This window comes from Eleutherodactylus coqui, chromosome 3 (assembly GCF_035609145.1).
Source record: "Eleutherodactylus coqui strain aEleCoq1 chromosome 3, aEleCoq1.hap1, whole genome shotgun sequence".
Classification (NCBI taxonomy): Eukaryota; Metazoa; Chordata; class Amphibia; order Anura; family Eleutherodactylidae; genus Eleutherodactylus; species Eleutherodactylus coqui.
Genome location: NC_089839.1, coordinates 54,283,389 through 54,306,725, shown reverse-complemented (window position 1 = coordinate 54,306,725; position 23,337 = coordinate 54,283,389). Strand labels below are relative to the sequence as shown.

The window sequence follows — 23,337 nt, the reverse complement described above, 5'->3', positions numbered from 1 at the left end:
TATTGATAGGTTGTCAATAGTATTTCAGTGGAAAACTCCTTCAATAGAGATGAGCGAGCGAACTCGCTAAGGCAAACTACTCGAGCAAGTAGTGCCTTATGCGAGTACCTGCCCGCTCGTCTCAAAAAATTCGGGTGACGGCGGGGGGGCGGGGAGGGGCGGGGGAGAGCGCGGAGGAACGGGGGGAGATCTCTCTCTCACTCTCCCCCCCCCCCGCTCCTCCCTGCTCACTCCCGCAACTCACCACTCTCCCCCGCCGGCACCCGAATCTTTTGAGACGAGCGGGCAGGTACTCGCATAAGGCACTACTCACTCGAGTAGTTTGCCTTAGCGAGTACACTCGCTCATCTCTACCCTTTAATAACAATAATTATTTATTAAATATTATGCAACTGTATTTACATTAAACTGTGCTTCCTAGGAATCAGTAAATTCATATAATAATAGTGGGGTCTCAGTAACAGAGGTTCCCATTCTGGCAGACCTTCTGCCATCCTAGTATTACTGGCATGTAGATGGTATGCAGATGGCTTTGACTTCTACTATCAAAATCAGCTGATTGCCCTAGTGTTAAGAGGTGTTTTGCCCGGGCCCCACATTCGAGGAGGGGATTTGCATCTTGTCACAACCCCTTTAAGAGAGAACAACAAAAGCCAGCACTATAATGATATATTCCTTTTACATAACTGTAATACAAGCAATGTTGTACAGCTTTAATATTAGTTTGGCATCTGGGACAGTACAGAGGAGCCCATCAACAGCTCTATTACACACATTTCAGTTTATGCCTTGCAGCAGAGCTCTGTCTATGACCTGCCCTATTCATCCTCACCCTTCTCCCTGCCCACCACTAATCTGCATTAGAAGACACTGTATTCCTCCAGCTGACTCACCCTGACTACACGTTATCCGGTGACAACTGCCAGTCTGCTAGTCTTACAGCTAAATCCTACTAAACCACAAGGGGGTCCTGCTGCCCTTCTAGTGCTTATACTGTTTAAGCTCAGGTCCCCAACACCTTAGCAGAGTCTGGGGATGTAGATTAATAACCTGAGCAGTTTGTACCTCGTCTCCAGGAGCATCATGTGCATGTCGAACTAAAGATCATTGCAAATTCTGCGCTCAACCAAACAGGGGTGCCTGGTCTATGATCGTTAACTCTTATCCTGGAAGGAGTGACATCCTCTTCTTCATCACCACTAAGCTACCATATATCAAAAGTAAGTGTATTGTTTTGCAAGTTTTTTATTGATAGAATTTGAAACTAGATTTTTTTTTAATTGATAGAATTTCAATTTCTTTGATTTTGTTAAATTGCTATCAGGTCACATAAGGATTTGCTGGCACTTTATAGGGTATTTGATCAGATCAGTAATAATGTTTTGTGCTTCGTTCAGTCGGAAATAGGTCAATCTGTGGTAGCTAGAGTTGGTTTAATCTTGCCGTTCTGTGTTATTCAGTGCATTGTGTCTCACAGAATTAATTGGGGCTGAAGAAGGGATAACTTAATTATGATATTCTTCTTAAAGGGAACCTGTCACCAGGTTTATGCTGCCCGAACCGCAGGCATCGTGAACCCAGGACAGGTATGTACAGTGTTCATATGTGTTGTGTCTCATTATGAAATGCACTGGTGTTTCATGAAAAACAAATTTTGAAGATGCTGTACATCTCTGAGTCATGGGGGTGGCATGCAGCAGGTGACAGATTCCCTTTAAGATAAGTCTTGTGACAGCTTATATGGTGATTTATATCTATGTTGAATAGTGGAGAGCACACTCGTTCCTCTACTGAAGAATATGAGTGGTTTCGGTTGCTCCGACGGGTGCTTGTAACAATGGACTGACGCTCCACCACCTCCACTTTGATGGGCACATGGAGCTCCAGAGAAGGGGATCTGCTCCCTGTGTGGGGCATGTCATTGGCCTAGGAGAATAAGGGGACCAATAGATAGAATGTTTGCCATCCCCGGTGATGCAGCTACTGCAACACCAGTAATATAGACTACTAGGATGGAGTCCAATAGAAGCGCCATTTTGCCTGAGTTGTGGCTCAGTAACAAAGCCATAAGAAATAGCTATCTATTAAGAAAGCACAGTATTGGCTACATGTGTGGCCTCATCTGAATGCTGGCCGCAATTTAAAAAATAAAAATCTGATTAGGATGTTAAAAAAAAAGTCATACTCCCCTAACTGATCCCCTGCTGATTCAGTTCCAACTCCTTTCGGCCCCCTCTGGCTTTGTACTTACCTGTAGCTGATCACATGTGACTGCTGACTATCTCGTTGGTCTTTGTTTACTTGGCTGCAGTAGTGATGTGTATGTATATACATGTGACTACTGCAGCCAATGACAGGCTCAGCAATGTATGGATGAAAACCACTGAGGCGAGTAGTTGGCTGCAGCGGTCATGTGGGTATATGGGCATATCATCATTGTAGCCAACTAAACAGAGGCAATGGCAAACCACCCCGTAAAAACAGTCTGCCGAGAAAACGTCGCATTGTGACGTCACCCGAGGAGTCAGTCATGACTGGGTGCTTGTCCCAGGGACTTTACCTTTACCTAAACAGAGGTAGGCGGGAGGACTGGAGTGTTGTGATGCTGCATTAGGGGGGCAATAAATGGGTAAGCAATGGTTCTTCTATTTTTTTATTATATTGTTCTCCTTCAATCGTGGCAAGTAATGTTACCATGAGGCCGGTCAAGGACCCTGGGCAGCAGGGGCGCTGGTCGCCGACGGCGTCCTGGGATGACGTTCTGTCGTCGTTCGGGTCAGCGAGCTCCAATGTGCGTGCACGGCGTGTGGCGCGTGCGGCCGTGCGCGCGCGTGTGCCTGCTGTGAGAGGTGCGTGAGCTCTATCTCTGTGAGTTATAGTGGCTGGCTGGGAGCTCTGGTCAGTTGGCTTGATTGGTCTCCACCTTAAGGGCAAAGACTCCTGAATATAGTCTGGCAGCTGCTGATAGCAGTTGCCAGTTATTGGTTCCACCCTCTGTGTGTTTGACCTCGGTCCTGCTCCAGTGGAAGTTACCCTGTCCCGATCCAGCTCTGCCTGTGTTCTTTGGTTTCGTTCCTGTTAGTTATTCCAGCTGCCTAACCTGTCAGTACTAGTGAGTAGTCACCTGCATAGGTACGATGGTTCCTTCCTGTCCTGCCTTTAGGCAGAGTAGGGTCAGAGTTGGCGGCCTGGACGTGTCCAACTTCAGGGCTATCTTCAGGAAGGGACATTGGCGTGGGTGAGAGTCAGGGAGCCCCACGCCGTGCTTACCTATGCAACCCACTAGTACTGTAACATAATAACTGGCTCAAAAAAAAAAAATTTCCTGCGTTTTTTTGGGGGTAGGATTCACTGTGTGAATGGAGTCCTACAATGGGCTTACCACTCAGATTCATGACCTGGCTGGGATGGTTCAGGACCTCTTGGGGTGTCTCAGCCATCATGAGCAGCGGTTGCTTGTGGACGCTGATCCAGTACCAGAACCTAAATGCCCATTACCCGAGGTGTTTTTGGGGGACCGGAAAAAATTCTTTGTCCTCCGGGAGGCTTGAAAGTTGTTTATCCACTTGCGGCCTCGTTGGGTCTGAGTCCCAACAGGTGGGGATTGTTATGTTATTGCTCAGAGAAGAGCCTCAGTCATGGGCCTATTCTTTACCGTCTGATTCCGTTTTTCCTCAGTCGGTAGATTCATGCGGGTTTGCAGTCAGTAAGTTGTTGGCTCTACGCCAGTTGGCAGAAGAATATTGCTCTAGTTTCAGGCAGTATTCTGGTGAATCTGCATGGAACGACTGTGCGCTCAAAAATTTATTTTTGGTAGGCCTGTCTGACGCTGTAAAAGATCTATTGCTGTTCCATCCGTCACCATCCACCTTGAGGCTATGGAATTGGCAGTCAGAGCGGATCGTAAACTCAGGTCTAGAAGGGATGCTAAGCTAGAGGCCCGTCAAGAACGTGGTGTCAAGTCTCTGGCGACGCCTACAGCCTGTAACCCAGTGTCAACTTCCGGAGATGATGGTATGGAAGTAGACGGATTGAGTCCTGGAGAGCGGAGGCGCTTCCGGGTTTCTAACCAACTCTGCTTTTACTGCGGCAAGGCTGGTCATCGCATCGCATCCTGCCAGGGAAGGGCAGCTACAGAAGATGCAGGAAAACTTATTGTTGCCATGTAGTGTGTCTTACAAGGCTTTTCACAGGGTGGAACAGGCATTTATAGATTCTGGGTCGGCCACGAAACTTATCCATTTGCAGTTTGTAAGACCACTGTTGTCAAGTTTTACCGCGTTAGGTTTGCCAATCCACTTTACCAGTATTGATGCAACCCCTCTGTTTTCTGGGGTAGTGCGTTGGAGGACACCAAAACTTTGGTTCATGGTGGGTGCATTACATTCGGAGGTGATTTCATTCCTGGTCATGGAGAAGATGTCCGTGGATATCGTTCTGGAATTGCCATGGCTAAGGACGCACAATCCTCAGTTCGATTGTACTATGCTGGAGCTAGTACAGTGGGGAGGGTTCTGTCAGGATCATCTAATGCCTGTCACATTGTGCTTCACCAATACTATTAGTATTCCAGACTATCTACGTGATTTTCAAGATGTGTTCTTTAAGAAGCTTTCTGAGGGATTGCCTCCGCACCGCGACTGGGATTGTAGGATTGATCTTGTCCCGGATAGTCCCATCCCTAAGAGGGCCATAGTTAATCTGTTGGGTCGGGAGCATGAGGCCCTTAAATCCTATATTTCAGAGGGTTTAGCCAAGGAACATATCAGACCATCAAAGTCACCAGCTGGAGCAGGCCTATTTTTTGTTGAAAAGAAAGATACGTCTTTGCGGCCTTGTGTTGACTATCGGGCTTTAAACAAGATCACCATAAAGAATCACTGCTCGCTCCCTCTTATCCCTGATATGTTGAATCAGGTGGTGGGAGCACGCTGGTTCTCTAAGCTTGACCTTCGGGGGGCTTTAAATCTCATACGTATTAAGTCTGGTGACGAGTGGAAAACCACGTTCAACACCCCGTTGGGGCACTTCGAGTGTCTGGTGATGCCCTTTGGGTTATGCAACGCCCCTGCGGTTTTTCAGGGGTTTATGAATGTGGTTTTCCACGATTATCTAGGTGTTTTTATGGTTGTCTATTTGGACGACATTTTGGTGTACTCGTCAGATTGGACACGCATGTCAGACATCTCCACTTGGTGTTAGAGCCATTACGGGAGCACCAATTGTATATTAAATTGGAGAAGTGCTCATTCGGGGTCAAACGCGTGTAATTTCTTGGGTATATCATCACTCCAACTGATGTGTGTATTGAGTCAGACAAGGTAGCGGCAATCACACAATGGGCTAAACCAGATAATTTGAAGGCTCTTCAGTGCTTTCTTGGGTTTGCCAATTTTTACAGAAAATGTATCAGAAATTTTTCAGTGATTGCAAAACCACTGACTGATCTCACTAAAAAAGGAGCGGACGTGACGTCGTGGTCTCCGGGAGCTTCAGAGGCGTTTGAGCAACTTAAGAGGGCTTTTTCCACCGAGGCGGTGCTTGCTCAGCCGGACCCTCAGAAGCCCAATCGGAGCTATCAGAAAGAGCTGATAGCCGCGGGGTGTGAAGTAGACTTGACTCCCACTCCATAAACCCTTTGCAACTGCATGATGTATATTTAAGTAATGAGTTTGAGAAGTGGATGAAAAGGTCTTAAGAGTTGAGCAAAAAATTGTCCAAAGGAGAACAACCTGGGAGTTTGTAAATCGGTGTTCAGCTTGTGCACATGGCAAGAGTCGCCGTAAAAGCCCTGAGGGACCATTAAGGCTGTTGCCAGTGCCTGGTAGGCCATGGTCGCATGTGTCCATGGATTTTGTCACTGACCTGCCTCTGTCACAAGGGTGTTCCACTACTTTGGTAGTTGTTGACAGGTTCTCGAAAATGGCCCATTTTGTTGCTCTGAAAAAATTACCGTCTGCCGCTGAATTAGTCAGAATTTTCATTAAAGAGATTATAAGGTTGCACGGAATATCGGTCAATATAGTTTCGGATTGGGGGGTGCAATTCTTGGCCCAATTTTGGAGGGCCTTCTGTAAAAACTTGGGAGCATCTCTGTCCTTCTTATCAGCGTTTGATCCGCAGACGAATGGGCAAACGGAACATACAAGTCAAGACCTAGTTCAATGCTTGCGTCTTTTTGTGGGCAAGAGGGTCAGTCAGTGGGTAGAGTTTTTACCCTTGGCTGAATTTTCCATAAATAATCGTATCAGTTCTGCGTCTGAGGTGTCACCTTTCTTTGGTGTGTTTGGTCGGCATCCCCGGTACCTGACTTCCATTTCAGTACCTACAGTTTGTCCCACAGTTGATGTTGTTACCAATGAGTTGCAGGAGGTCTGGAATGGTGTACACAAGAACCTAGAGAAAGCAAGTGGTCATATGCAACTACGTAGTTGTAAAAGGTCCACTGTTTCTGAGCCATTTGAGGTCGGTCAGAAGGTCTATCTGTCCATGAAGAATTTAAAATTGAAGCTCTCCTCGGTAAAGCTTGCGTCGCGTTTTATCGGTCCCTTTGCCATAACGCGAGTCATTAATCCTCTTGCCTATGAGTTGGATTTACCACGTTCTTGGAGGGTACATAGGGTGTTTCATAAATCCCTTTTGAAGTTATTTATCCCTCCGGTTGTGTTTTTCTTGGTTTACCCCGGCTCCTAAAAATTTTTTATAAAAAAGGATCAAAGAGGTGTATGTAACCCAAAGTGACGCTAATAAAATCTACAACTCATCTTGAAACAATTGATGAAAATAAGTGCACGTGTCATTTTTACTGCACCATAAATGCTATAAAACCTAAACCACCCAAAAAATGGGCAATTCCATCTTTTCTCATTTTACCCCACTTAAAATGTTTCCGTTTTTTCATGTGAAATGGTACCAATAACAAATGTAACTCCTTCTGAAAAACATAAGCCCGCATACAGCTATGTCAATGATGAATTTAAAAAATCATGGCTTCTAAAATTCGAAATTGAAAAAAAACAAAAATAAAAAAATGAAAAATCTCTGCCCTTGAGGGGGTGAAAGGATCTACTGCCAACATACTGTATAGATAAATATCTACTGTACACTTGGCCTTTTGTATTTACCTAAATCATCTGTAACACAGCAGGATTAAACAGGAATAAACAATACACTCCGGCTTAACAATAAAGTTAGTATGTTCAGACAACAGAAGAAAATGTAAGACCGTGGAGAGTATTAAGAAACTGCACATGGGAACAGGCTGAACAAGACTGACAGACACTTGTAATTTGCCAGGAGGACATTAGCAGAAACTCGTGCCCACTAAGTTACAGGTTCTCAACAAACCACAGGTATGTGGCTAGAACATTCAGGAAGCCTCAGGGTGTCAGAGAATATAATGAAGAATGATTATATTCCAGATCCTATGACTAAGAACCAAGTTTTTGCGGTTTATGACACGTTGCACTGCTGCTTCTCTTCCACCACTTTCTGATGTCAGGAAAGGGGGATATTCTCTACTTTGAATTGTCACACTTCAGACGCTTAATTTTTTAAAACTTACATACACTTATTTTCCATGTCTACATTTATGTGGTTTATAGTGGGTCTCTGATGGCTTTGCTACATGAGGTTGCAATTACGAGATTCTTTATGCTTACATCACTTCACTGCTGTGATCGCTATTGATCCCAATCCTGGATGCATGCTATGGGTCAATATATGTCAATCACAGCAACCATGGCTGGTTCTACATTGGATGATGCACATAGATGTGGTAAAGGATAGAAATCTTCAAATGATATTTTCCCTTTAGAAAGAGGGGCTGCTGATAAGTCTTTGGCTTTACCCAGAAAGAAACGAGATAGGAAAATGAAACTTCACATTTATTCCACATACTCTCCACTGATGTCAACACACTTCTTACATCAGTATTCCAAGTTCTGTAAGCCTTGCAAAAAGAAGGATTTTGGTTGTGCCCCAAACCAGTCATCCGTAGCAGCCATGGCATCAGAAATGGTGTGAAATTTGGTACCCTTGAGGTGTTTCTTCAGGTTTGGAAACAGATGATAGACAGAGGGAGCTAGATCTGGTGAATAAGGTGGGTGGTCAACCAGCTGGAAGCCAAGCTCCACCAGTTTTGCCGTGGTCGCTTGTGCAGTGTGAGCGGAGGCGTTGTCTTGCAGGAACAAGATTCCTTTGGACAGCTTGCCGCGCCTTTTGGCCTTTGGACTGCCTTCAATTGGTCCGAAAGTTCAATGTAATACCTTGCATTGATGGTGGAACCATTTTGAAGGTAGTCCACCAGCAGCACGTACTCCTTATCCCAGAACACAGACACCATCACCTTAGTGGCTGATTTTTGCACCCTGAACTTCTTTGGGCGAGGAGAACCACTGTGCCTCCACTCTTTTGACTTCTCCTTAGTTTCAGGGTCATACAAATAAATCCAGGTCTCATCTATAGTGACCAGTCGATCCAGGAAGTTCGTATCAGTCCGGAAATGCTGACAAATAGACCGGGAAGTTTTCACTCGCATGCTTTTCTAATCTGTTGTCAAACATTTGGGGACCCACTTTGCAGATAGCTTCTTCATGATAAAATGTTCATGGATAATGACACAAACACATTCATCCGAAATCCCCATGATGACTACTATTCCTTTAGCTGAAATTTGCCGATAATCCAGTATGAGGTTGTGCACAGCATTGACGATCTCCGGAACAACCACCTCTCTCGGTCGTCAAGGACGTTCCTCATCATTGGTGCTGAATTGGCCCGTTTTAAATTGGGCAACTGTAGAATATGAAGGGCATTGATCCCCCAATGTCTGTACATATCACCATGAATATCCTTCGCGGACTTTTTTTGCAGAAACAAGAATTTTATCACTCCTCTGCTCTCATTTGCTGTGAATATCGCTGTAGACTCCGCTATTTTGTATTCTCGCGTGCCTAGATCACTGTTGCCATAAGCTACAAACACAAAATTTGTAAAACCTATATTAGACACATAAGGCTTTCATGTGATGTAACATTCGTTACCATAGAAACAAAAAAGAACACAAAGCCAAAGACTTATTAGCACCCCCTCATATAAGCAACAAACAGTATTGTGCCCAAAGTGTAGTGTTGTATTTTCGCAAATAACATTTTCACATTGTTACCTAAATAACAATGCTATATAGCGCCACCATCACCATACACTGACAAATATACTGTATACTGTACAGTGCAAGGCCGGGCTCACGTGAACGCGTCAGATTCCACCCACATGCAGGAGGCCCACAGTGGATTCCGGCTGTGAGCATGGTCAGTCACCCTGCCTACCTCATATAAATGTATTGCAAATAACCATGACGCCCCGCAGACGGTCATGCGTAGCACAGGGTTTTTTTCTTGTTTGTATTTCCCACACCGTCATTAACCACAGTCCATGCGCAATGTTAATTGTATATGGTCTGCAGGTCGGACGCCTCCATTGACTTCAATAGAGCATGCAATAGAGCATGCTGCGACTTTTCTTCCCCTCACGGAATATGCAGTTCATATCCGCGAGAGTGAAGGAAAAATTGAAACTACATGCCTTTCAATGACAGTGTTTTGCCTCATAAAGGTTGAGCGGACGGCGATCACGGATTCTGCAGTTAGAATCCATTCGCGTGAGACCCCCTAACACAATGTAAATACTGTCATACAGTACTCAAATAATACCGACATACAGTAACTAAATGACGGTGCAATAAAAACTGCTATAGAATTAAAGCATAACTAAATTTTCAAAAAGCCTTTTGACATGTCGTAATTTTTGATTAGCCTTGGTCTGGGTAAAAGAAAATGAGCGCACAATTTGCATGTCACAACTCACTATCCATGTAAGAGGTTTGTAATCAGGGTAATGTCACAGAGTCAGCCCCAACCCACGTGACCCTCACACAGATGCATGGTCAGTGTCATTTTGGGGCTGGACACTGACAGAGACACTTCTCTGCTAGTTTTTGTATGGATTAGTCAGCTGGGAGGTGTGTATCCCAGCTGGCCAATCAGCAGAGGTTTGTACACATTTTACTGGCTCCTCCTCTCAGAGGACGCCAGTTATACTCTCAGTTTGAACGTGTTTCTGGTTAATTTGGTGGTTTATGGTCTAGTCCTGGATCTGAAGCCTGTCTGGTGTTTTATTTTATCTTTTCTCCTGTTCACTTGTAGTTCACTTAATTGTGCAACATCTACATTTTTAGCAATTTTCCTATCACTATATAGGGAGAGTCATATAGGTTGAGAGATCTCTTCAGGCCGCCCACTTCTGTTCATAGATGAAGGACTTGCCTGTTTAACATAGGCCAACCATTGTTTGATTTTTACGCCTGCACAAATGCAACGCGGGGATGGTAAAGAGTGGGTACCCATGTAAGGTACTGAAGAAAGGGTGCTGCAGCTTTTGCAACACCCATGAAGGAGATGTTGCAGGGAATGATTCTCTATCCAAGCATACGGCTGGAGTTGAGAGGGTGTAGTGCGTGGACCTGTCATGGTGGCACTTACTAACTCTTAGTTCTGAAGGGAGTTACCGTAGCAGAGGATAGGATCAGTGGTCTTTAGGATGAGGGGGGTAGTCGTAGATATCACGTCGTGAAGCCACCGTTCCTACACACCGTTAATCTATGTGGCGGAGTAATAAACACAGAGGCTTGTGTATAGTACCTTGGATCCTTAGGAACAGTTGAGGCTTGGTAAAACTTTACTTAAGTATAAGCTTGAAATAACAGGCAGTTACAGGTATCATTCACTTGCACAAAGTTACAGGCAGAAGCTCAGAGGTTGGAAGGGAAAACACAGGAACAATGCGGCCCTATAGTCCACGTTATCTATATGGCACTGGTCCTGGGAATTGGGTATGCTCTGGAGGAGGTAAAAGGTAGGGGTCTCTCCACATACACTCTGGCAGACAATTATTGAAGAAAGGCTTAGCTAAAAAATGCACCCCGCAGAACATCTGCGTGGATATCACTATTACATACCTCTGTGTGGTGATCCTAATGGTGGACGGCCACACAGGAAAAATAATGACTATAGTGTAAATGGGTACCTGATATGGTGGGTTGCTTTATATAGAATTGTTTGGGGATTGCTCTCACTCTGGGGAGTTTAGTAACTCACTCGTTCTCTCATGCGTTTCACATGCGGTAGGGATATCTCTCCTTCTCCTCCATGTTAGACACAAGGAAACCAGAAGTGTCTCCCTGTGCTCATGCGGTTTTTCCAACGGATGGGGGAAGAGGGAAGATCCTCAGCCGTTTCATAGGGAGCCTCTTCTTCTTCTCCATTTTCAATGCAGGAAAGCTAAAGGTGCTTCCCTGCATCACTGTGGGTCCTCCAATAGCATGGGTAGATGGATGATCATCAACAAGCTTTCCCGCTCTCAGACACTCACTTTTATAACCTCACTTGTACTACATGATACAGTAGGAAAGATACATTCAGCAGCTAGAGCTGACAGGCAATGATTTTAGGGGACTTAACCCTCCAGACGCCGCAGCTGTGCAACATACATACTGAAAAATGACATGACCGTTTTGCACAGTGCATCCACATGAGACAGAACATGTATGTCATTTATTAAGGGGACCAGGATGTTGTTCTGGGACACTACACAAACTTTTGCATTGGGCAGTAAAACAGGGAGAAGAGCAGTTATTTTTGAGGCAGTGAACATGTTGGAATACTGTATGTATTTAGTGATCTGTTGTTTGTTAATCCTCTGTCTTCGTCTTCACCGGTCCCTTGAGATGAGAAAAATAATCACCTCTTACACCTCAGTGACGCTGCAGAACAAACGACAGAGACAATGGAAATGACCCTGGAGTCCACGATGCTTACAAAACATTCTTTCCATTTCCAGATGTATAATACATAGTATACATAGCAACTCACCCGGTTTTACAGGGAGTCACACCATTTTCAGCCTTCCTCACTCAGTTACCATATCATATACTGTATAGCCTTCATCCTGTTTCCAGGGAGGGAGACTAAAAACAGGGTGCGGCAAAAAAGCTAAATCAGCCATTATCTATTGGATCTATTGGCTGAGCCCTCCCCAAGTGGATTGTCTAGACTTGACAGGTCTCTTCCACATACACATGGCAATAAGGGCAATCCTAGTAGGCAGAGGGCGGCAAGGCCCCATCTCTGAACAGATTTTCAAAGTATGTTTTTGTTGAAATATAATGCAGAATACAACATACACACTTGCAATGTGGGCGCCTGTCCCGCGTTCATGCTGCTATTTGTTTAGACTTCATGAACCTGTTGAAAGGTTTCCCTTAACCCAAAAATAAATAGTGCCCTGTACACTTACCTTCCTCACAAGGTAGCTAACCATTTTTTTTTCTGGATGATTTATCGAAAAATCACAGAGATCCAACCTTTTTTCATATATATTGGAAAACAGTAATAAATCATAAAGATTATAGTTGATACATGTCTATAGAGCAATATCTTAATATGAACACATTAGTAGCACTAATGTTCTTGTTCACATGAATGACAACTTTGCCTGTAATACCAAGCCTCACCACTGCCATAGGAACAGAGCTGTCTGTTTCCTGCAGAATTCAGCTCAGTGCATGTGTGCAACGGCCTGGCAAAAAGCTGATCCACAGAGGTCTCAGGAGGTGGACCCCACTGATTTACTATTGATGGCCTATCTAAATAGGCTATCAATAGTTTACAGCTGAACAACCCCTTTGAAGTGGTATTCCAGTTATGGGACTTTTTTCATATTTTACCCCATCCACTGGATGAATGAAAACTAATAGATTGGTGTAGGTCTCACCACTGGGACACCCATCGATCCTGTGAACAGTGGTCCTGATTCCCCTGTCCTCCTCACTTCTAGGTGGCTTCTCCCACCTCTAGTGATGTCATTCTAATCGGGCTGACAAATATAGCCAAGTGCTTGTTCTTGGCTATCTCTTACAGTACCATTCAAAACGGTTGCATGAGCTGCACTCCAGTTAACCCTTTTCTTCACTGCAGGAGGGAAGGGAAATGGGCTGTTTACATACACAGTATAGGCCAGTGATGGCGAACCTTTTAGAGACTGAGTGCCCAAACTGAAACCCAAAACCCACTTATTTATCACCAAGTGCCAACATGTCAGGGGGCGGGGCTTATCACGACCTAAGATTTTTACCTTGGTCGTTATAAAAAGGACAGGGCTGCTTCAAAATAGACAGTGTGCAGATTTTGACTGCCTTTTGGACGTGGAAATACTGCAGAATGTCCTCAGCTGAAATTTCTGTGGAGCATTTCCACATCCAAAAAGCAGTCAAAATCTGCATGCTATCTATTTTGAAACAGCCCTGCCCATTTCCACCACATGTAAACATACCTCAGTGATAATAATGCCACCCTCCCGCGCGCGCGCGCGGGCCAAGCGATAATAGTGACCTCCATCCAGCGGCCCGAGCGATAATAGTGACCCCCCCAGCAGCCCGAACGATAATAGTGACCCCCACCCAGCGGCCCGAGCATTAATAGTGACCCCCCAGCGGCCCCAGAATTAATAGTGACCCCCCCCCAGTGGCCCCAGCAATAATAGTGACCACCCCCAGCGGTCTTAGCAAAAATGGTGACCACCTCCAGCAGCCCCAGTGATAATAGTGACCCCCCCGTGATAATAATGATGCCCTTCCCCCACAGCGGCCCCCAGTATAATACTGACCCCCCACCCCAACACCCCCACAGCAGTACTAGTGACCCTCCCCAGAGCGGCCCCTAGTATCACAGTGCCCCTCCCCCCACAGCGGCCCCCAGTATCACAATGACCCCCACAGCGGCCCCTAGCATCACAGTGCCCCCCCCCCCGCAGCGGCCCCCCAGTAGCATAGTGACCCCCCACAGCGGCCCCCCAGTAGCACAGTGACACCCCACAGCGGCCCCCTAGTAGCACAGTGACAACCCACAGTGGCCCCCCAGTAGCACAGTGACAACCCACATACTTACCCCCTCCTCGTGGAAGCGCCGCTCCTCCTCTGCCCAGCGCGCATATTAACTTTTTCCACACCACTTCTGCTCTATTCAGCAGTTCCAGGGATCTGATTGTTTATTTGGGTTGACTGATTCACCAAACAACCAATCAAGTTGCTGGAATTGCTGAATAGGGCAGAAGTGGTGTGGAAAAAGTTAATATGCCTGCCGGACGCCTCCTCTCCCTGCTCTCGCGGAACCAGTTAGGAAACCTCGGGGAAGGGGGATCCCGGCTGCACACTGACGTCGCAGTGTGCGCCGGGATTAATACAGCTAACAGCGCTCCTTAGCAGGGAGGGCTCTGCGTCCCATAGGTTTACCACCACAGGTATAGACCAATCAAAGCAGCGTGTGGTGTCTTAGACTACCAATCCATACTAATACCCAGTGTTCATCAGGTAGTCAAAGAAGCGGTATGACCATCTTTGTTTTGTCTAGGACCGTAGGGTTGCTTTAATTCCTCAATATTTTCAAGATATATGTTTGCTGTTAGTGAATGAGAACTCACTCTTGTTTACAAACAGAGGCATAAAACTGCTCTTAGCTGAGAACTACATACAACTGTATCTAGTGTAGACAAAGGTCTGTGAGGCCTCCCTCACACAGACGTTTGCAGTAAATGCAGTGTCTTTTAATGCTGCGTTTACTGCGATTTCAGCAGTGCTGGCATGCGTTATGCCAGCGTTTTGGCTGTGTTTTCAGCACAGCTGATAATGCAGCCAAGAAAGCTGAAAAAAAAATCAAATGCTCACCTAGTAGTAACCGTCCGCCATCCCTGCAGGCTTCCAGGCACTTCTCTGTGCCTGCAGAGCATCTCTTGCTGGTAACAGGGTTTTAAGACCACACCTCTAGCAAGAGATTGCTCTGATTGGCTGAGCCACGAGCCATTCATTAATTGAATGGCTGTGATTGATGCATCCAGCGCTGGTTGTGATTGGTGCTGAATTAGGCAATCAGAGCAATCTCTTGCTGGAGGCGGGGTTTCAAAGCATTGAAGACGCTGCATTTTGACGCTTGTGTGAGCAGCCCCATTGAAATGAATGGGAGCGTTGTACAGCGTTTAGCACAGCGCTAAAAAGGCAGCGCTAAACGCTGTAAAAAAAACGTCTGTGTGAGGGAGGCCTGAGTTAATAACCAGGTACTTCAGTCTGATACATTGTAGCAAACTACCAGAGAAATTATACGCAGCTACTGCTAATGTGTTTAGCTCACAGAGCATTATCAAGACTGATACAATTGTATCTACTGCACTAGTTATATGCAGGGTTACTGCCTCTGAATGCAAACAAGAGTGTTCTCATTCACTGACATCAAACACATATTTTGAGAAACTGAAACATAAAGGATATTAGAAAGCTGCAGAACCTTCCACTGTATACTGGTTTCAGCATTTTTCTGATCACAATTGTTTTCTCAAAAAATGTGTTTGTACTCTGTATAAACTACACACAAAGTTCCCCAAATACATTTGCGGGTTTTTTTTTCTCAATCCCTGACTTCACCACCAACCGTGTCCACATTGTTTATATTCATGGCTTCCAGCCATAACAACTTCCAGTTCCTCTGCACAACAGTTCCTCATGTTCTGTTGTCCTGGCTTCACATCTACCCCCTGACCCTTCACCCATGTAATATCATAGTGCCATATAGATGGTACCAAAAAAAGGGGAATTTAGATGGATGTGACATCAGGGCGGTTTCAAATGGTCGCAAACGCAACCATGCTCACCACTACGGAGCGTAGTTGCGCATGAACAGTGTTTTTTTATCCTTCGGCAATTTAAACTCTGCATTATAGCACAGGAGGGAAGATAGGTCCTGCTCTATCTTCCCCGCACATAGTTACCCTTTCCAATCCAATTTCTATCCTGGTTTTCCTAGGGGGCTTACTCTTTTTCTGCCGTTATACAACGGCGCTATCTGTTGGCTAAAGCCAGTACTTCGTGAGGTGACATGTTGGATAGGCTCTGACAGCAGAGAGGCTGGCAATATACAGTAAGAGAACCCCGACGGACGTCATCCACCATCGGAGCTGTACAGCCTTAAATCATAATGTCTTCAGAGGTCGGACAGTGGATTGGAAAGGGTTAATACTACGTGCAGGAAAGATAGGGCAAGTCCTATCTTTTCTCACCCGTACCTTAACGGATGAGAATCTCGATAGTGAAAACGAAACCATTGAAATCAATGGTTTTGTTTTGTCCTGTTATGGAGCTGTGACGGCGCATAATGGGCCTAAACATGTTTGTCTGTTGAAACCCTCAGTCTGTGAACAAAGTTTCCTGAAGGGTAGTACCAAGTTAGCAGCTTTCAAAGTCGGGGATGGATCTACGGAATTAAGTTTGAAGCTGTATTTACAGGTGATTTTCATGCACAAATTCTGCGCGTTGAGAGATGGGCAGAACTCGCACGTAAATAGAACACATTATTTGCAATGGTTTTATTTGCATGAGCAATTATTCACTCACACTGATCGAAAATATACTATTTTGGGGTGATTCCTCTGGAAGAATCGCCCATTATTGCAATTAGTCGGATGAAAAAGAGCACATCGCACTGAAATGCCATGCAGTGTGCATTTGTGTTTTCAGTTAAAAAATAAGGAACCGAAACAGATGCAACGTTTCCCTTTTTTTTAAGGTTGCTGTTTATGGAAAAAGTAAGCAAACGGAAAGCAATCTATTTGTTTCCATTTCCTTCCGTTTAGCTGCTCCCATTATGAAATACGTGGAAACAAAAAACCGCTAGTGTGAACTCACCCTATGGGCTCCTGCACACAAGCATAGGACTTTTTACGTTTTCATGTCCACTCTGTTTATTGGCATGAATGGACTTTTTCCGAGATCATGGCCAGCGTTTTTTCACCCATTCACACGGCTGTGAGCGTCGCTTTTTAGCGAAAAAATACGTTGCACCCTGGAAAAATGCCTACGTAAAGGCAACTGTAAGGTTTTTGCAGCACTGGATGCTGCTAAAATACCTCCCTCTCCGTTGCTTTGTCCAGCTCCCATAGAAGTCTATGGGAGCCGCCGATGTATATTGAGCAAAAGATAGTTCCAGAACTATCTTTTTGCGCACCGTATATGCGTTGGCATGTATTTCGGTCGCGTACGTTCTATTTTTTCACAGTTCAACCTTTTTATGTGGTTTTTTAAAAGGGGACTTGATGTCTTTCTGGAGAGGAAGGATATTATAGGCTATAAATCTAAGGTTATTTGTTAATCTGGGTATACATGCAGGTAGGAACTATTAGGGGTTGATCCAGGGAACAGTCTGATTGCCATTAGGGAGTCGGGAAGGAATTTTTTTTCCCCAAAAGGGCTATTTGGCTTCTGCTCTTGGGGGTTTTTTTGCCTTCCTCTGGATCAACAAAACAGGAGGCTGGACAGGCTGGACTAGATGGGCATTGTCTTCATTCAGCCTTACATGCTATGTTACTATGTTACTATGTATATTCACCAATCTGAACGGATGCATTGAAGACCAATGGCTCAGATGGTCGTGTATATCGATCGGTCGGGCGTAAACACGTTACTGTTTATGCACTCGTGTGAAAGAAGCCGAAAAATGTATTTGGCTAATTTGTTTCAGTTATATTGTACAGTAGAAGTAATTGTATGGAACCCGGAATCCCACTTTAAGATTTAGCTATGCAAAGCCTGAAACCCCCCTTTGAGCGTTATTCTCACAGTAAGAATACTACTAAAGCCGCTGATGGCACAGAACTACAGAGACATTAGTTAGTAATTTCTGGTAATTGAGGGCAGATCTTACACAAGTTCTGTGCTAAACTGGATTGAAGATTTGCAGCTATTAGCCGTACATGACTGCAGATGTGTCAGACAGTAATCTTCCCAAGCAATGGGGATTTACGGAGCTGCCATCCGTCGGCTGACCACCTGCTGTTTGGCACGGATCTGTCTTTTAACCAGAGACACAACATTTCTCCTCTCATAATTCTCCAGAAACATCATGTAATCCTCACTCAATCTGAGTATCCCAGGACATTTAACCCTTTCCTGCCATTTACATGTAAAATGCCAGTCTATCCTAAGTAACAAATGCATTCAGAGTGATAAATCACTCCATAACCTGATTTACATATGGAGATGCAAAAATGTGAAAAATATCACATTTGGGGTGGTTTCAGAAAAGCAACACGCTTTTAGTGACATTTTTCTGGGCATTCTTTGCCGCAAAAAAGATGCAGTCAGATATTATCTGCAAGGCCTCATTCAGACGAGTGTGTTTTTTTGTGTGCCTATGTGCACGAAAAAATACACGCCTCGCTTATGCGGAAAAAGCGCGAACGGGTTGTGTTTGACTACCTTAAGTACAGCTCTTGTGTGCTGTTAAGAACTTATTCTAGTTCTATAGAGAGACCCTGGTTATGAATGTGCTTTGTGCAGTACTTTGGTATCAGTTCTAATGAGTTGCTAACGCAACAGAAACGCGTTAAACGAACCAGAACTAGAACATGAATAAAAATAATTGATAAATATAACCAGAATTGTAACAGAAGTATTCAGCAAATCAACACCTGACTAATAATTATTTCCCAGTTGAATAAACCTATGAATGTATAAGAACTAGATATATTTGGTACATTAAGTATCACCTTTTACAGTATTCCGGTGGCCGGCACGCTATGTACCATCATAAGTACAATTGACGCCACGTCAACTTGGGGTTCCTAATATAGCAAGAGAGGTCGTTAACTTAGGGCTCTCAATGCTCTTAATAAATTAGAGTATTCTGATAGAGATCCCTAGTGAGGGGTGTCCCGGCTATAAGATCAATGCCCATGTAATCTTGTGGTATATGGGCCTTGTATAAATCTGGGACATCATATCTATATGTTTCCTCCACTTAGGTAGAGCTATTTCGTTTCCAAGCACTTGCGCAATTGTGGGTGCCCGAATTACTGTATCTTGGTTGGTACACCTCGTTTTTGTCTATTTTGTTTATTTTCGTTTTTTGTGCGCTGGCCTGAGAATCCTCATTTTAAACTATTTAGAAATAAAAGTTATATAAAAGAAAAGAAATCTATTCTTTTAGGAATCAGACCAGTGTTTTTTTCATTTCAGTTCATCAATCAGCTTTTTCCACTCTTCCATACCGCTGTCCCCCTTACATACTGATAATACTCACTATCTAGTGGTACTGGTAGTGGTAATGGTGTTGTGGTAATATTGGTAATATATATATTACTATGTAGTGCATTTAGTTCAAAAACAATTTGGAGGTAATATGAAATCACAGTATGGCGGTAATATTTAGTCCTAGTTTTTGATATTATGAAATGTACATGAATATTTTTTTTTGTAAAGGCCTACAACCCCCTGGAAGTACTAGAGTTGAGCGCTCTGTATGCCGCATCCAGAATATCCTGAATGTGACTGTTGTTAATGCAGTATTACAGTATTTGGGGCCCCAGTTATAATTTCGCCCAGGGCCACATTTTCTCTAAAACCAGTCCTGTCCTGTTACCTTCTCTTAGGGCGCCTGCACACGAGCGGAAATTCAGCGGCGGGGTTTTTCCCTGCTGGAAGCCTGCATAGGATTGTGTCAATCCTATGCAGACAGCTGTAGTTTGCCCGCGCGGCAAACAAACCGCGGCATGTTCTATTTCTGTGTGGGGCTCGCAGAGTCCCGCACAGAAACGTCACTCAGTCGCTGCCGGCTCCGGTCTGCACACACGCCAGCTGGCCGGCAAGCCGGCACATCAAACAGCCGGGGCCGCGGGCGCGGGTGAGTACGCGCTGGTCCCTGCAGGCGCTCGGGTCGGGTCTCGCGGCCAGAATTCTCGCCACCGGATCCGACCCTCCCGTCTGCAGGCAGCCTTATTAGAACTCCACCTAAAATACCAAACAATTTCTGAAATATATATAAATTCATGTTCTAATTTCTTAAGTCATTAACATTTCTTTTTACTGAGGGGTTTCTCAGGTGTATCTATTTTTTAGAAAGTTGTCCCCTTATTAAAGCTTCAAAAGTTTCCAAAAAATGTTGCAGCAATGCAACCCTGTCCCACATACTTCTGTATACCACTAATGCAGGAAGACGACTAAAGAAGTTACATTTATAGGCGAGTTTTTTCATAGTAAAAGGAAATTCTCATTCTTAGCACTATTAGGGCGCCCACCCACTGGCGTTTTCGCCGCGTTTACCGCGATTTTTCCACGGCGTTTTCGCGGCATTTTCGCGGCTTTTCCGTTAATTTTCATTGACATTCATGGGTGCATTAGGAGAAAAATAAGGACACATATGCAACTGACAGTTCCTATGTTAAAAACGCAAACGCAACGCAAAAAAAACGCCAGTGGACAGGAACACATGTTATCTCTATGCCTGTGCAGGAAAAACGCAAAACGCAGTTAAAAAAACGCCAGTGGGTGGGCGCCCTTAGTGATGGGGCCACACTTGGACACTTCTATGTCAAATCAAAGAAAGTTCAGTTATATATAGTAATCCCAGATTAATCCAATTGCCTGGAAATAAATGTCTCCACACACTATGCCGCTAACCCACAAAGAAGCTTAAAGACTCTGCCTACCTGCATTTGGCACTGTCTAGTAAACTAAATTAAGTCTAGTCCTAGAGAGACCTAATACACAGAGGCAGATGGAAGGTTTATCAGGGGTGAGTGTAATTAAAGCGGTATGAAAGCACATAAAAATAGATTCAGCACACTGGATAGACGCAATCAGAACCCTCATTATAAAGTGAATCAATAATATAACTATAGAGTGTTCATAGATATTGTTTCCATTCAGTACACATACTGTACAAATAAATAGAAGTGCTATAGAGAGCTCAAGCAACACACCCATATATAACGAAAGCCAGAGTGCCCTACATTACAGGACCATCAGAATACGCACATTAATAGAGCAACAATAACTTGTAAAGTGTCTCCTAAACAAAAATGACCCTTTTAAATAGTACTAGCTTAGTGCCACCCTCACACAATGGTGCAAAAATAGTGTATTAGTAGTATAACCTGATATAATTTTATCCCTGGTGGTCTAGGGTGGTGAATTATTTAGTGTCTGGTATTTGGTTGCATCTAGAGATGAGCGAGTATACTCGCTAAGGCTAACTACTCGAGTGAGTAGTGCCTTAGTCGAGTATCTGCCTGCTCGTCTCTAAAGATTCGGCTGCCGGCGGGGAAGATCGGGGAGGAACGGAGGGGAGATCCCTCTCTCCCTCCTCCCCCCCCCCCCCCCCGCTCCCCCCTGCTCACCACCGCAACTCACCTGTCACCCGCGTCGGCAACTGAATCTTTAGAGATGAGCGGGCAGATACTCGACTAAGGCACTACTCGCTCGAGTAGTTAGCCTTAGCGAGTATGCTCGCTCATCTCTAGTTGCATCTCCTTCAATAGATCCAAAGTGATGCGCGCTAATTACTTTTTTATTATATACTCAAAAATAAATACTGCACCAAGAAGAGGTTGTTGGAATCGAACAAACTTTATATGAGTGAATGTAATGAAGATATATGTAAATGATTAAAATATTAGAGAAAAAAGGATATGTTTATTGGGGTAAACTGTACAATTCATTGGAGGCGCTAGTATCCTGCTGGGCCGCCGTTAGCTTCGATGCATGATGACATGGTTAGGCATGAAGGCATCCAGGCTCCCTATTAGAGATGAGCGAACGTACTCGGATAGGCACTACTCGTCCGAGTAATGTGCCTTATCCGAGTACCGCTATGTTCGTGCTGAAAGATTCGGGGCGCTCCGCTGCTGACAGGTGAGTCGCAGCGGGGAGCGGGGTAGAGCGGCCGGGAGAGAAGGAGAGAAAGATCTCCCCTCCGTTCCTCCCCGCTCTCCCCTGCAGCTCCCCGCTCCGCAGCGCGTGCCGAATCTTTCAGCACGAGTACAGCGGTACTCGGATAAGGCACATTACTCGGACGAGTAGTGCCTATCCGAGTACGTTCGCTCATCTCTACTCCCTATGTTATCTTGCCCACATATGTTGCAAATAGGCCGCTAGATCCTGCACAATTGTAGGCTGCTAAAGCTGGCAACCCAGCAGATCCCATTGGTGCTCAATCAGCAATAAATGTGCTGATTGGGAAGGCCAAGGTTAAGTGACAATCTTGGGGAACGCATTCCTGGGAAACTCTTGCTGTGTATGGTCGAGCATTATCCTTCTGAAAAATGCCCGTTGGAAGCCCGGCCATGAGATGTAACACATGTGGGCACTGGATTTCCACACATATCGCGGTTAGTGTCCCTCGATCAGTACTAGGGGTGACCAACTGTCATATGTGAGGACTCCCTAGATCATCTCGCCAACAGTTGGGCTAGTGTGTCTCCCCACAGCAAAGGCAAGATTGAAGTGCTCAGCATAAGGCCTCCATACTCAAACACGACCGTCGTCAGCTCCCAAACAAAACCTGGAATTATCACTAAAGATGATATGGTTCCAGTCCGTGGCAGGTTTCTTGTTCACAAAACCACTGCAAATGAAGGTGACGGTGTTAGGATGTTAATGGCAGCACAGGTAATGGACGTTGTAAGAGCAAATTTCCTTTTGCTAAGCGCCTGGAAATGGTCCAGGCAGAGACAAAGTTATCTAATGAAGGTGCCACCTGTGTCTGGATGGTGGACAATGAGTCTGTTGGATCTGCTCATCCTAACAGCCTGGTCAGAATGGCCTAGATGGAGGACAGTGTGTCAAAACGACCATCCTGCTTTTCTTATTGCAATGATGCGCAAAGTCTATTAACTGGGCAAATGTCGTGTGCGTTGTAGCGGCATGTCTAACAGTCAATGATCTCTCCAAAAGAGGTGCACTACACAAAAGTAGCCTCTGAGAGCCTAAGGGGAAGCACTTTTACTGTCTCAGGTGACAAGACCTGGTGTCTAATCACACCACAACTGTAATCATTTACATATCTGCCTGCAACATCATTGCATACTGTGCTTTACTGTTTTGTCAGTCAAATTTCTTTTTCGACCTGCACAATCAGAGTTAAAGGGGTTTTCCCATTTTCCCACTAGAGACATAAATTTCCTATCACAGAGAAAAAATTATTGCTTACTAGGAATCCAACTGCTGGGATCCTCAAGGATCCAGAAAATGGAGCACTCTGAATGCACAATGTCAGTGAAGCAGTGCACATGGACTACCATCACTCCATACACTTCTAAGGAACAGAGGGAGTTCAATGCACTGCCTTCAGTCCCACAGAAGTGAATGATGCTATGGTTGAGCATGCACACAACTGCTCCATTCTAGGGGTTGCTGGGGATTCCAGCAGTCGGACCTCACAGCGATTAGACATTTATCCCCTA

General features: G+C 44.8%; 1 protein-coding gene across 3 annotated transcripts in view; it reads left to right on the top strand.

Moving 5' to 3' along the window:
- The first annotated feature begins 915 nt into the window (after window positions 1-915).
- Window positions 916-23,337, top strand: part of RD3 (RD3 regulator of GUCY2D) — a 46,857-nt gene continuing 24,435 nt past the window's right edge. The window contains exons 1-2 of one of the 3 annotated variants that reach the window (XM_066594508.1): window positions 1,209-1,220; window positions 1,530-1,586. The gene's annotated coding sequence lies outside the window, so the exon portion shown is untranslated. Of the gene's footprint in view, window positions 1,221-1,529; window positions 1,587-7,218; window positions 7,353-23,337 lie in introns of those variants that run through there. The other 2 variants (XM_066594507.1, XM_066594509.1) reach the window with 2 other exon arrangements.